Below are 11,876 nucleotides of genomic sequence, written 5' to 3'. Positions count from 1 at the left end.
CTATAAAATAATTTTGGTAGTTTGATTGGTATGGCACTGAATAAGTAAATTAGCTTAGGTAGGATTGTCATTTTTATTATATTAGCTCGGCCTACCCATGAGCAACTGATGTTTTTCCAATTATTTAGATCTGATTTTATTTGTGTGAAAAGTGTTTTGTAATTGTGTTCATAGAGTTCCTGGGTTTGTTTCAGGTAGACTCCTAAATATTTTATAATGTCTACAGTAAGTTTAAATGGGATTTCTCTTTCTATCTCTTGCTGTTGGGCTTTGTTGGTAATATATAGAAATGCTGATGATTTATGTGGGTTTATTTTATAGCCTGCAACTTTGCTAAAGTTGTTTATTATTTCAAGTAGTTTTTTACTTGATTCTCTAGGATTCTCTAAGTATATCATCATGTCATCTGCAAAGAGTGATAGCTTTGTTTCTTCTTTGCCTATTCTAATGCCTTCAATTTCTTTTTCTTCTCTTATTGCTAAAGCTAAGTTTCCAGTACAATATGATAATACAGTGGTGATAATGGACATCCTTGTTTCACCCCGATCTTATTGGAAATGCTTCTAGCCTGTCCCCATTACATATTGCTTGCTGAAGGTTTTAGATATGCTATTTATTATTTTAAGGAAGACTCCATTTATACCTATGCTTTCTAGTGTTTTTAATAGGAATGGGTGTTGTATTTTATCAAAAGCTTTTTCTGCATCTATTGAGATGATCATGTGGTTTCTGTTGGTTTTGTGTTGATATGCTCAATATGCTGATAGTTTTCCTAATATTGAACCAACCCTGCATTCCTGGTATAAATCCTACCTGGTCATAGTGTATTATTCTTGTGATAAGTTGCTGCAATCTATTTGCTAGTATTTTGTTTAAAATTTTTGCATCTATATTCATTAGAGAAATTGGTCTATAATTTTCTTTCTCTATTTTGACTCTTCCTGGTTTAGGTATCAACACCATATTTGTATCATAAAAAGAATTTGGTAAGACTCCTTCTTCACCTATTTTCCCAAATAGTCTATATAGTATTGGAATTAATTGTTCTTTAAATGTTTGATAGAATTCACATGTAAATCCATCTGGCCCTGGAGATTTTTTCCTAGGGAGTTCATCAATGGCTTGTTCAATTTCTTTTTCTGAGATGGGGTTATTTAAGTATTTTACTTCCTCTTTGGTTAATCTGGGCAATTTATATTTTTGTAAATATGTATCCATTTCACTAAGATTGTCAAATTTGTTGGCATATAGTTGGGCAAAATAATTCCTAATTATTGTTTTAATTTCCTCTTCCCTTGGTTTTCCCTTTTCATTCTTGATACTAGTAATTTGGTTTTTCTTTTTTTTTTTAATAAATTAACCAAAGGTTTATCTGTTTTATTTTTTTTCATAAAACCAGCTCTTAGTTTTATTTATTAGTTCAGTAGTTTTCTGAATTCCAATTTTATTAATTTTTCCTTTAGTTTTCAATATTTCTTTTTTTCTTTTCTTTTCTTTTTTTTAGGGAATTGGGGTTAAGTGACTTGCCCAGGGTCACACAGCTAGTAAGTGTCAAGTGTTTGGTCTGAGGCCGGATTTGAACTCAGGTCCTCCTGACTTTAGGGCTGGTGCTCCACCCACTGTGCCACCTAGCTGCCCCTGGTTTTCAGTATTTCTAATTTGGTGTTCAGTTGAGGATTTTTAAGTTGTTCTTTTTGTATTTTTTTTAATTGTATGCCCAATTCATTAATCTCCTCTTTTTCTATTTTATTTATGTAAACATTTAGAGATACAAAACTTCCCCTAAGAACTGCTTTCCCTGCATCCAATAGGTTTTGATATGTTGTCTCATTATTGTCATTCTCTTGAATGAAATTATTGTTTCTATGATTTGTTGCTTGACCCAATCATCTTTTTAAGATTAGATTATTTAGTTTCCAATTATGTTTTAGTCTATCTTTCCATGGTCCTTTATTACGTATAATTTTTATTACATCATGATCTGAAAAGGATGCATTTAATATTTCTGCCTTTCTGCATTGGATTGTGAGGTTTTTATGCCCTAGTACATGGTCAATTTTTGTGTATGTGCCATGTACTGCCGAGAAAAAAGTGTATTCCTTTCTATCCCCATTCAGTTTTCTCCAGAGGTCTATCATACCTAACTTTTCTAATGTTCTATTACTTCCTTAACTTCTTTCTTGTTTATTTTGTGGTTAGACTTATCTAGTGCTGAGAGGGGGAGGTTCAGGTCCCCCACTAGTATAACTTTGCTGTCTATTTCTTCCTGTAACTCCCTGAACTTCTCCTCTAAGAATCTGTCTTTTCCTGTAATGTAATTTACCCTTGTCTGCCTCCTCCTTTCTCAGTACATTTTCTAAGATCGGATTGATCCACTTATCTGGATCCATTGAATCCACTTGACTAGATTTTTTTTTTATCATTACATTAAAGTCAACTAATATCCACCCTCTTTATGTATACTCCTTTAGCATGGTGTAATAGCAATACAGTTCTCAAGGGTTGAAAGTGTCATATTCCCTTGTAGGGGTTTAAACAGCACCCCCCTTATTAACAACATATTGTATCTTTCTGTCTCATTTACCATTTTAAGTCCTTCTTGAGTCCTGTACTTCAAGATCAAATTTTTTGTTGAGCTCTGTTCTTTTTATCAGCAAATTTTGGAAGTCTCTGATTTCGTTGAATATCTACCTCCTCTTTTGAAAAATGATGCTCATTTTTGCTGGGTAATTGATCCTGAGCTGCATTCCAAGCTCCTTTGCCTTATGGAATATTATGTTCTACACCCTGTGGTCTTTTAATATAGAAGCTGCAAAGTCCTGTGTAATCCTGACTGTGGTTCCATGATACTTGAATTGTTTCTTTCTGGCTGCTTGCAGCACCTTCTCTTTCATCTGGTAATTTTGGAATTTTGCTATTGTGTTCCTTGGTGTTGTCAATTTTGGATCTCTTTCAGGTGGTGATTGGTGGATTCTTTCTATGGTTATTTTCCCTTCTGGTTCTAGGAATTCCAGGAAGTTTTCCTTTATGATTTCCTGAAAGATACTGTCCATGCTCTTTTTTTCATTATGATTTTCAGGTAGTCCAATAATTTTTATATTGTCTCTCCTAAGTCGATTTTCCAGGTCGGTTGTTTTACTAATGAGGTATTTTACGTTTTCATCTATTTTTTTTTTCATTTTTTTGCTTCTGTTTGATTGATTCTTGCTCTCTCATAGAGACATTAGTTTCTATTTGTCCAATTCTAGTTTTTAACAGATTGTTTTCTTCTGTTAGTTTTTGTCCTTCCTTCTTCAATTGGCCAATTGTGTTTTTTAGGGACTTGTTTTCTTCAGTGTATTTTTTTTCCAATTGGCCAATTGTATTTTTGAGGGACTTTTCTACCTCTCTCATTTGACTATTAAAATCCACCTTGAGCTCTTCTAAGAAGACTTTTTGGGCTTCAGACCAGTTCATAGTCCCTTTTGTTGTTGCAGATGTGGGTTTGTTGACAATGTTGTCCTCTTCAGAATTTCTGTCTTGATCTTCACTCTTCTCATAATATGAATCTATGGTACGTTTCTTTTTACTCATGGTGTTTCTTTATTCCCTGGCCTTTAAAGAGATTGAGCTCTCCTGCTGGGGAACAGAGGGTAGTGACCCAAGGTTCCTGTGTTGGGAGCCTAGGTCTTGGTCACTGGCTTTGCATGCTGGGGCCTCTTATGCTGGGAATTGGAGGCTGTAGGTTTCTGGTGCCTTACCTTGTGTTGGGCTGGAATCAGCAAGTCTGGAACTTTCAGGCAATTCTAGGTTGCCTGCTTTTCCTTTCCTTTACCTTTCTTCAGCTCCTTTTAGATGGGTGCTACAGGGTGTCTGTCTGCCTGGGGCCCCCTGTGGTATTGTCACCCTTGCTTCTGCTAATGCACTGGCAGATTCCTTTGCAGTAGAGTGCCGAGGCACCTGGTGGTTTTCTGAGCTGGTTTCTACCAGTTCCACCCACCTTACTGAGGCACTCAGAGGTCCAGGTGTTGTTGTTCGCCACCTGGGCTTCAGGATTTCTTCACAATTGGAGGCTGCAGGGCTCCAACAGCTCAACTGGTATTGGGTTGGAATCAGCAAGGCCAGGCCTTACTAAGCCTTTAGGTTGTTTTCTTCACCTCCTTTCAGATGAATGCCACAGGGTACTTATCTGCCTGGGGCCTCTTGTAGATCTGCCTCGGGCCTCTTGTAGATCTGCCTCCCTTATTTTGCTGAGGCACTGGGAGAAACGTTTGCTGGGCTGCTGCCCTGATGCTCCCTGTGTTTCTTCAAGGTCAGTTGTTCCAGGGTTTTTTTTCTGGGGTGATATTTTCTGAGTTTTCAGAGGTTGATAGGGGAGAGTGAGAGCAATTACTTTTTCACTCTGCCATCTTAGCTCCCAGAAGCTGAACTGCAGCAAATTATTTCAGTAGTTGCCAATCTCCATCACTACTATGCCGTGCCTCACTGCCAAATTTGTAGGTTTTTTTTTTAATTCATCATCCATTTATTCCTTCTGACTAGGCAACCTGTTATGACACAATGTCCACATAACATATCAGCTGTAAACTAAACTATAATAAGGTGAGAAATAAAATGTCAAATACCATTTGGAATTAAAGATGAATCAAAAGTCATTTATGTTAAGAATGTATATTTATTCTGAATTAATATTGCTATTTTCTTACTTTTTCAATTTTCTGGAGGAAAGATATGTGAAAAAATAATTTTTTTTATCAAAAGTTCTCTTCATAATTTGTCTTTATTTATTTTATTTATTCGTTCATTTATTTATTTGTTTGTTTATTTATTTATTTTTACTTTAAAGGGTAAATTTTATTGGACTCCCATGAGAAGACTGTGCTTCTTCAGAACCTTTGCGCATTTGTGGATTTTGCCTTAAATATTCTTCTTGGCTTGCTTGTGCAGCATCCTAAGTTTCTTTTTCTTTCTATAATGGATCTTGGCTTTCTCCTTCCTCTTCTCTTCCAAAGTAGCAGTCAGTGCCTGATACTTCCAGCCAACTTCATGTGCCAGGCATCCCAGATAAGCAAACTTTCTAGTTGGCTTCAGTCTGACCTCTCTGAGAACAGCTAGGACAACCATGCATTTCGGCTTGTAATATGGTGGAAGAATGCCATCAAACACCTTAAGACATTCCAAGGTAGCCTGATCTTTCTTGCTCTTGTGGGGAAGCATCCCTCTGACTGTCCTCCACAAAATGTATGTTGGGGCTCTGAAGTGATAAGGGCTTCTTGAAGGGTTTGTGATCCACTTTCTAAGGAAGGCCAGGTATTTCAACTTGTTCCGGTAGAAGTTTCTTGAGGTGTTGATGCCTTCGCAGCTAACCATGACTACTTTCCATACAAGGGGGACTTGGTTGGCCAAGAGAGCCACCAAGAGGCCAGGATCTGCCAGTCCTCCATGGGCCGATCCCACCCAGGAAAAGAAGCTGTTTATTTTCTTAATTCTGAGGACAATTTAAAATGCCAATAATTATTCTTTAATGATTTGTGATTTCTAATTGGATAATTAAGTTATTATAACATAATAAGAAATAAGATTGAAATGCTAATTATTAAAGATGCTGGATTTTTAAATATCCTAAATTTTAGTACAGAAATATCATACAATTGCCTACTAGTCGAACACTGGGCATTCCATTGTAATGTATATCTCAGTACTTTTTTTTCCTAAGTATTATGTAACCCTTTAAGATAGATACACATAAATGTGAGGGAGATCATTTGAGGAAAATTAGTAGCATCACTTAATATCATCAGAGAATCATGCTCAAAAATTAAAAAAAAAGGTAAAAGTAGCCCACATTTGACTTCACTGTGGTTTTGATTTACCTCCTTGAATTAGTCCTTTCCTTTTGATGTCTGAGTAAATGTCCATTCATGACTGAATTCATAAATGATGAATGGGTGTAATTTTCATTCAGGATCAAATAACTACGGAGTCAGAATGAATAAAGAAATTAGAAGCTTTCTGGCACAAACCCTATGCTTTCTTCCTCCTGTGAAAATGAATATAGGATCAGTATTACACAATTCTTCTCCTTTTCATGGTGAAGGACCAGACTAATGGTGGTCACAATCTAAAAGGAACAAATTATCGAAGACAAAAACATCCTTCCCCATCTTTCAACCACATGAAGGTTTCCAGACTGACTTAGCGGACCCCCTTTAAAACAAGAATGAAAGGGAACATGTGAGGCAATGATTAGACAAACTTTCCTGGAATCAGAAAGAAGTAGATTGAAGTCCTAGTAACGATTGGGGGAAACCACAGAGGGAAAGGGATCTTAGTTGCTCCATTGTAACTTTCAAAATATGGCTATACTACACTATAGCTGCATACGTATCTATATCTATATCTATATCTATATCTATATCTATATCTATATCTATATCTATATCTATATCTATATCTATGTCTATATCTATATCTATATCTATATCTATATCTATATCTATATCTATATCTATACCTATACCTATACCTATACCTATATCTATACCTATACCTATACCTATACCTATATCTATATCTATATCTATATCTATATCTATACCTATACCTATACCTATACCTATACCTATACCTATACCTATATCTATACCTATACCTATATCTATATCTATATCTATATCTATATCTATATCTATATCTATATCTATATCTATATCTATATCTATATGTCTATACCATCATCATCATCATCATCATCACCATCTATCATATATTCAACATAAATTGCCTCTGATTACCATCACACCATTTCCCTCCTTGGCCTTTTGCTCTAGCCTATTTACATTTTGCTGCTAATTTGTAGATTTTACCTTCTCTCCTTGGACTTTGGTTATTCGCAGTTCTTCCAGGAGAACCATAATGGTGTAATTCTAAACTTCTCAAAATATGTTCAGAATAGTGAATGGAACTCATAAGGATACACTCATATGGGTGCAAGAATATTTTAAATTTTCAAGGAAACACAGTGACACTCTGTATCTGCCAGATTCTGTGTGAATTACTAGCTAGATGGAGCTTTCAGTTAGACCATCACACTACATTCTTTTAGATACTTTTTAACATTTGTGAAAAATATTTTTGGCTATGCCAGAAACTTCTCAAACTTTCTCATTTATGCTGTAATGTCTCTGGAAAGTTGTGTTTTTGGCTTTTGTTCCTATGATTAAAAAAGCAAGTACCAACCCTGAAACACTGTATGGTCACATACTAGGCAATTCATTCAGCTTCTGAGGTATGTAGGCTGACTCTGTAATACTGCAGCTTTCAGAGAAGGGGCCAATTTGCACTGGAAGAGGAAGCTCCTCATTGGGAGCTCCCTATGGGAAAAAATAATCATGAATCTACTTCCTATCTCCTGTCCTTATGTACCTCTCCTATTTCAGAATGCTAGGTACAGAGGGGATTTTAAACTACAATAAGGCAGCATGCATTCTTTTTAGCCAACACTGTAGCACCCAGGATGTCTATAGCCTTCCACTTCAGTAAGCAATTATTAAGTGTTGACTATAAAATAGGAAAAATGCTAGGAGGCAGAATGGAACAAGTATTTATATGGCGACTATTACGTGCTCTCACTGTTTTTACAAATATTATCCCATTTGATCCTCACAACAACCCTGCAATGTAGGTGATAATGTTATCTTCATTTTACATTTGAGGAAAGTATAGCAGACAGTGGTTAAGTGACTTGCCCAGGACCACACAGCTAGTAAGTATCTGAGTCCATATTGAAATACAGATCCTCCTGACTCCAGACCCAGGGCTCTTTCCACTATGCCACCAAAAACCTTTTACAAGGATAAGTAAATTAGTAAATAATCAACTTTGAAGCAATCTGTGCCCTTAAAGTACTTATTAACAACTTACTTAATGCAGATGATGAAAAAACGACATCATGAAACAAAATGATGTTAGTCGAATTGAAAAATTTATTCCTGCTCTTAGTAAGATAATAAAATAAATTCATACCACAATGGCACGAAAAAGTGCCCTTCAAGGCTTTTCCATTTGCTTCAAATTTTAGGGACATGATGCTGAGAAGTAGAAATTGGGAGAATTCAGGAAATGAGAAGAATGTTGCTCATATGTGAATCAGTGTTGAAGGAATCTAAGAAACATGAAATTGAAGGAAAAACAAATACACATGCCAAAAACAAAGTGTGGTGCGAGGCGCTTGGTTTAGAATGGTATCCTGGAGAAGAGTCACCATTTAAAAGAACAAAGGAGACGAGGCCTTGCAACAGCCGCCGGAGGGCCACGGCGGAGGCGGCGCAGCGCGGCCCGGCCCGGCCGGGCCCTGCCCTCCATGAAGCCGCCGCAGGCGCCCGTGTCCGGCAAGGTCTTCATCCATCCGAACTACAGCAGTGGCACCCGGTGCCAGTTCCAGACCAAGTTCCCCGCCGAGTTGGAGAACCGGATTGACCCGCAGCAGTTTGAAGAAACAGTTCGTACTCTGAACAACCTTTATGCAGAAGCAGAAAAGCTTGGGGGCCAATTTTACCTTGAAAGCTGTTTAGCTTGTTTGACGGCATATACTATCTTTTTGTGCATGGGAACACATTATGAAAAGGTTCTGAAGAAAATCACCAAATATATTCAGAAACAGAATGAGAAGATTTATGCTCCACAGGGCCTCCTTCTGACAGACCAATTGAAAGAGGACTTCATGTTATTGAAATTAACATTTATGAAGACAGAGGCATGAGCAGTGGAAGATAAACCATGGAGTCCAAGAGTCTGTCTCAGAATGGGACTCTTCTGTCCACCGGCCGCCAACTGCAGAGTGTCCCCTACCCCCTCTCCAAGCATCATTCCTTTGTATCTGCTGCCAGAGCCACGGTGCCATTCTACTCCAAGGACCAACTTTCTAAAATTCCACTCTGGGGGTGACATCTAGTCACTCAGCATCCACTTTGTGTCTTTAAACTGTGTAGGACTCTGTAATTTTTGTAGTTATTTCTGAGAAAATATAATGAAGCATTTCACTTTTTTAATTCAAAACAATTTAAGAAAATGAGCTGTGCAAATCAGCACAATCCAAAATCCATTTATCTGCCACCAGGACTATTGGTTCTGCTCAGTATTTATGCTATCCTCTCTACTATGTGTTTTTTTTAATTTTTAAATTTTTTTTAAATTTTTTTAAAATTTCAGCAAGTCATATCCAGGTTTGGTTTCATTTCCCTGAATTGAAGAATGTTTTTTTTCTTCCGGGTATGGTTTTTGATGAGGGGTAAGCTATCCCTGTGGCTTGCGGACACATCTTCTAGACCTCAGGGAACTCAAAGGATTGGCAGAAGATGTTTCTACTATTAGTTTCTCATACTGAAGCTCATTGGAAAGATGATGTTTAATGCTATTTGTTTTCAATGTAGCACTTATTTACTAAGTGAACCAGTATTTCATGTGATTTCCAGTTACCTTGATTCTCCTTGGAGAATTTTATCATTACAGCATTGCCATGAATGTTGGGAGGATGTAGTATGCGTTGCTTGTTTTATTAAAACTATGTAAGCACAATAAAGTGGATGCTAAACCATCAGAAAAAAATAAAAGAAAAAAAGAAAAATTAAAGTAAACCAATTGTCTAATTGTTTCATATGAGGAATATTTGAATTAAGGAAGAATTATTGAGTAGAGGAAACATTCAAAATGAGAATCAAATGGCAAGAAAATACATGTACACTGAAAACAGAGACTATTCATCTAAAACAGTGATATCTTATTTGAGCCATTCTTTTAAACTTTCAACACACTTCCAGGTTTATTAAATATTTCTTCCTTAAAGCAATCATATATGGAAGTGAGAAAAGGATTTATTATACCTATTTTTACAGATGTTGTGAAGTTGAGTCTAAAAAAAAATAAGCCATTTGCTTACGTTTACAGTGATTTTGTGGAAGAACTGTAATTAGAACCCACTGATTCTCACCATGCCCAAGCCTGGATTCTCAAGACCTGAATTTTAATCCTTTGATATGCTACTTAGTAGGAACATAACTTTGGTTAAAACACTTTACTTTTCTGGGACTCAAGTGAAAATAAGATTGCAGACTAGATAATATTTAAGGTCCTTTTGAGTTCTAACCAGTGGTTATATTATCCTTCTAGCCAGTTCTAATATTCTAAAGAGCAAAGGGAAAAGTTAAATAAGACACAAAAAACCTATTGCTTCTCTCTTAGGTTAAATGTTTGCTTTTGATCATGATATTTCATATTTCTAAAGATAAGTTAATTTGAATAAGACATATATTGAACTCATTAAAATATTTGGGAGAGAGGCATCATGGAATGGTGGATAGAGGACCAACTTTGTAGTCAGGGAGAATTGTGATTAAATTGTACCTCTGACACATACTAATTATGTGACTGCAACCAATTCACTTAAGCTCTAGAGTACTCCCACACAATTCTATGAGTATATACCACATATAAAACTTAAAGCCATTCACTAATAATTAAGTATTTGTGTGTGTGTATGTGTGTGTGTGTATATATATATATAAATTCTTTGAAAATTAAGAACTGGAAACAAAGTAGATGCTCATCATTTGGGAGTTGGCTAAACGAATTATGGCACATGACTTAAAAATAGATTATTATTGTGTTGGGAGATTATGGGTGTGGGAAAGTTCATGAAATGTTGAACTTGTTTGATGTGTCATTTTGCTTGAAGAACCACTTTTTTACTCTTCAGATCATCATCTGGCCTGGGATGGGAGAAAGGAGAAAGATATATTCACAACATAGTTGATGTTAAAATAAAGATATCAATAAATTTTGAAAGACTATACACTACAAATGAATAGCCTCTATAAATTGATCTAGAAAATGTCAATATCAATATTTTTCTGTACTAATACAATCACATTTAACAAATAGATGCATAGATAGATGGATAGATTGGTATATACATGGACAAATTATAGATAGATAGTTATAGATATAGACATAATCTCTAGGACATCCTCTTTTGTTTCAGTACATTTAACTGTTTTTTAACTTATTTGCCACTTACTATAGGTTTTGCAAGTAAAAGTGAAGGAATAAATACGTGAAGGCTTTATGGTAACAAATCCAAAGGAGACAGTATTTGTATTCGCTATATCTGTATCAAAATCTATATTACTGTTGAATGTAGAATATAGAAAAATGGATTCTTCCTCAGATCCTTTTGCTTTTGCATGTCATCATAAAATGACTCAAGTCAACTGAGGGGATTTCAGGATATTTTTTTTATCCCCCTCAAATCAAGTCAGTAAGCATTTATTCAGTCTTTGCTATGTGCTAGGCAGTATGCTAACCACAGAGAACATGAAAAAGGTAAAGAGAGTCCCTGTTCTCAAAGAGTTCACATTCTAATGGGGAAGGCAATATAGAAACAACTACAAGTATACACACAATTAATTTGAAACAGTCTCAGAGAGAGACAGTCTATTGGGATTCTTGCAAATGTTGGGATTTTATATCAAACTTGAAGAAAGCAAGGAGACCAAAAAAACAAAAACAAAAAAACAAAAAGGAGAACATTCTAGGCATGGGGACAGCTGTTGAAAATGTGTGAGGTAGGGAGATGGAGTGTCTTTCTTGATGAGCAGCAAACAGGCCAGTGACATTGAATAAAAGGAATTCATAGAAAGCAGTAAAGTTCAAGAGTACTGTAATAATAGGAAGGGGCCAGGTTATGAAATGAAACATTGGTTTTTACATATGAGAAGTAAAACAATTTTTTTCTTATTAAAAAAAATAATTTAAAGCATGCAGTATGTTCCAGGCACCATGCTATACAAATTATGCTTTCAGTTGATCCCCACAATAACCCTGGGAGACTGGTGCTATTT

At 35.9% G+C, this 11,876-nt stretch overlaps 2 pseudogenes; one reads left to right on the top strand and one right to left on the bottom strand.

Annotated features, from left to right (window-relative positions):
* Nucleotides 1–4,896: 4,896 nt before the first annotated feature.
* On the bottom strand, nt 4,897–5,196 carry LOC110202196 (large ribosomal subunit protein uL13 pseudogene; annotated as a pseudogene).
* Nucleotides 5,197–8,341: 3,145 nt separating this feature from the next.
* On the top strand, nt 8,342–8,740 carry LOC110202197 (golgin subfamily A member 7 pseudogene; annotated as a pseudogene).
* Nucleotides 8,741–11,876: the final 3,136 nt, after the last annotated feature.

This window comes from Phascolarctos cinereus, unplaced genomic scaffold (genome assembly GCF_003287225.1).
Source record: "Phascolarctos cinereus isolate Bilbo 61053 unplaced genomic scaffold, phaCin_HiC Scaffold_3;HRSCAF=262, whole genome shotgun sequence".
NCBI classification, from domain to species: domain Eukaryota; kingdom Metazoa; phylum Chordata; class Mammalia; order Diprotodontia; family Phascolarctidae; genus Phascolarctos; species Phascolarctos cinereus.
Note: the sequence above shows the minus strand (reverse complement) of the source record. Positions and strands in the feature narration are given on the sequence as shown.